The sequence below is a fragment of the Triticum dicoccoides genome, chromosome 4B (assembly GCF_002162155.2).
Source record: "Triticum dicoccoides isolate Atlit2015 ecotype Zavitan chromosome 4B, WEW_v2.0, whole genome shotgun sequence".
Classification (NCBI taxonomy): Eukaryota; Viridiplantae; Streptophyta; class Magnoliopsida; order Poales; family Poaceae; genus Triticum; species Triticum dicoccoides.
Genome location: NC_041387.1, coordinates 36,557,028 through 36,560,622, shown reverse-complemented (window position 1 = coordinate 36,560,622; position 3,595 = coordinate 36,557,028). Strand labels below are relative to the sequence as shown.

Sequence of the window (3,595 nt, the reverse complement as noted above, 5' to 3'; positions counted from 1 at the left end):
TAGCGAAGCTGAAGTCCGTCCGAATCATGTTAGCAATTGCCGCATTCTATGATTATGAAATATGGCAAATGGACATCAAAACGGTATTCCGTAATAGCTATCTTAAGGAAGAATTGTATATGATGCAGCCGGAAGGTTTTGTTGATCCTAAGAATGCTAACAAGGTGTGCACGCTCCAGTGCTCACTCTATGGGCTGGTGCAAGCATCTCGGAGTTGGAACATTCGCTTTGATGAAATGATCAAAGCGTTTGGGTTTATGCAGACTTATGGAGAAGCCTGCGTTTACAAGAAAGTGAGTGGGAGCTCTGTAGCATTTCTCATATTATATGTGGATGACATACTATTGTTGGGAAATGATATAGAACTTTTGGAAAGCATAAAGGCCTACTTGAATAAGTGTTTTTCAATGAAGGACCTTGGAGAAGCTGCTTACATATTAGGCATCAAGATCTATAGAGCTAGATCGAGATGCCTCATAGGTCTTTCACAAAGCACATACCTTGATAAGATATTGAAGAAGTTCAATATGGATCAGTCCAAAAAGGGGTTCTTGCCTGTGTTGCAAGGTGTGAAATTGAGCTCGGCTGAAAGCCCAACCACGACAGAAGATAGAGAAAAGATGAGTGTCATCCCCTATGCCTCAGCCATAGGGTCTATTATGTATGCCATGCTGTGTACTAGACCTGATGTAAACCTTGCCGTAAGTTTGGTAGGAAGGTGTCACGCCCAATATGCGACCCTATACAAAAGGAACTCGAAGGTCCCACCAAGGATAGGCCCGCATATTGAAACGCTTTTGCAAGGTGGATATCATTACATCAACATTACATAAAAGATGGGGATACGTACATAAGGCATACAATGCCACACGAATACAACATCACAATACATAAGAGCATCATCCGACTACGGATGAAACACAAACAGAAACTCAATGACATCCACCCTGCTAGCCCAGGCTGCCGACCTAGAACCTATCCCCTGATCGAAGAAGCAGAAGAATAACTCAACGCAAGCAAGCATCGCTCTCGCGTCATGATCATCGCACAACCTGTACCTGCAACTGTTGTTGTAGTAATCTGTGAGCCACGAGGACTCAGCAATCCCATTACCATGGGTATCAAGACTAGCAAAGCTTAAAGGGAAAGGAAGGGGTAAAGTGGTGAGGCTGCAGCAGCGACTAAGCATATATAGTGGCTAACATACGCAAATAAGAGCGAGAAGAGAACAAGCGGAACGGTCGTGAAACTAGCAATGATCAAGAAGTGATCCTGAACTCCTACTTACGTCAAACATAACCCAAAGACCGTGTTCACTTCCCAGACTCCGCCGAGAAGAGACCATCATGGCTACACACACGGTTGATGCGTTTTAATTCAGATCTGGTGTCAAGTTATCTACAACCGGACATTAACAAATTCCCATCTGCCAATAACCGCAGGCACAGCTTTCGAAAGATTATACCCTGCAGGGGTGTCCCAACTTAGCCCATGACAAGCTCTCGCGATCAACGAAGGAATAGACCTTCTCCCAGGAAGACCCGATCAGACTCGGAATCCCGGTTTACAAGACATTTCGACAATGGTAAAACAAGACCAGCAAAGCCTCCCGCTGTGCCGACAAATCCCAATAGGAGCTGCACATATCTCGTTCTCAGGGCACACCGGATTGTCCAAACTTCCGGTAGGCCAGCCCAGAGTTGCCCCTGGTGGCCACCGGCGATTGACAGGTTGGACCAACACTCACGACGAGCACTGGCCCGGGGGGGGGGGATAATATAAAGATGACCCTCGAGAGCGCGACTCCCAAGGGAAAAAGGGCTAGGTGAGGCAAATGGTAAAACCAAGGTTGGGCCTTGCTGGAGGAGTTTTATTCAAAGCGAACTGTCAAGGCGGTCCCATAAATCACCCGACCGCGTAAGGAACGCAAAATCCGGGAACATAACACCGGTATGACGGAAACTAGGGCGGCAAGAGTGGAACAAAACACCAGGCAAAAGGCCGAGTCTTCCACCCTTTACCAAGTATATAGATGCATTAATAATATAAGAGATATTGTGATATCCCAACCAAAATCCTGTCCACCATGGAGCAATCTTCAACTTCACCTGCAACTAGCAACACTATAAGAGGGCTGAGCAAAGCGGTAACATAGCCAAACAATGGTTTGCATAGGAAAGGTGTCAAAGGTTAGAGGTTCATGGCAATTTGGGATGGCTTGATGAGCAAAAGATAGGTAACGTAGCATAGCGATAGAACAAAGCGACTAGCATAGCAATGATAGTAGTGAGATCCAGGGTGACGGTCATCTTGCCTAAAATCCCGCTAGGAAGAAGAACGAGTCCATGAAGAAGACAAGCGGAAGTAGTCGAACGAATCCTCACAACTCCGGAACGAAACTGAAGCTAACGAGAGAAGCAACCCGGAAAGAAGTAAACAACATGGTAAATGCACAAGCATAAACATGGCATGATGCACAAACAAGTATGATGCATGTCCGGTTTGATGAGGCATGGCATGGCAAAGTGCAACAAGCAATACTACAAGTTAAGTGGAGCTCAATATGCAACGAGTTGCATATTGACAAAACATCACAACAATTATCTAGTTTGATCTCGGTTATGTACCCAACAATATTAAATGTTATTAGCATGGCAAGGGGGTGAAACATAATGAAACTACCTATCTAGGCAAGTTTAAATGAGGCCGGAAACAACAAACAATAATTCCGGAAAATCCCCATGTGCATATTTTAGATTCGGTACTGTTCTGCCCTAAACACAATTTTTATTGTTGTTAAACAGGAAAATAAAGTGCACCATGTGAAACTAGGCATTTTTCCACCCCATTTACATATAAAATTTATTTAAAACAGAGCTACGGTTATTTAGTTATGAAATAAATCATTTTAACATGGCATTATGCAAAATAAACACAAACAACATTTTAAACATTTTTAACATAGATGAAAGTGGCATATTATTAATCTACACAATTTTCTGAGCATTTTACATATATAAATTATTTACATATGATGCATATTTTGTGAGTTATTAAATGCATGAACAACAGGGGGTTTTCTGCAAATCTGTTAAACATTGAATAATTGCTAAAATCGTCCAGATGAAAAAAAACATGCCACGGGCCGAAACCGGCTGGGCTAACAGTGGGGGGGCTGCTCACCACGGCACTTGGGCCGGCTCGGTGCTGGGCTAGGGCGAGCAAGCTGGCTGGCTTGAGGGCGGTGCGGGCAGGCCGTGGAGCGAGCGAGCTGGGCCTTGGCTCGGGCCCAATCTGGAGGGCGCGGTGGAGCAGGAGGCTGGAGCCGGCTGGGCTGGATCTGGCGCGGCTGGGCCTCGAAGCGCTGGGGAGGCCCATGCAGACGCGGTGCAAGTGTGACGAGCAGCTCCTCTGCTCGTTCCCGCTAGGGCATGGCGGCGGCGGCAGGGGTCAATGGCACGGTGGCGCGATGCAGGCGGGTCAAGGACGGGCGGACGAGCCCGGGATCTTCCAGATCCAGGGCGGAGGGGACCATTCCCGATGGCGGCGGCAGCATGCGCGACTCCGGCGAGGAGCTCCAAGTGCGGCGGGGTTC

At 46.7% G+C, this 3,595-nt stretch overlaps 1 pseudogene; it reads left to right on the top strand.

Moving 5' to 3' along the window:
* Window positions 1-3,431: 3,431 nt before the first annotated feature.
* LOC119292474 overlaps window positions 3,432-3,595 on the top strand; it is a 38,217-nt pseudogene continuing 38,053 nt past the window's right edge.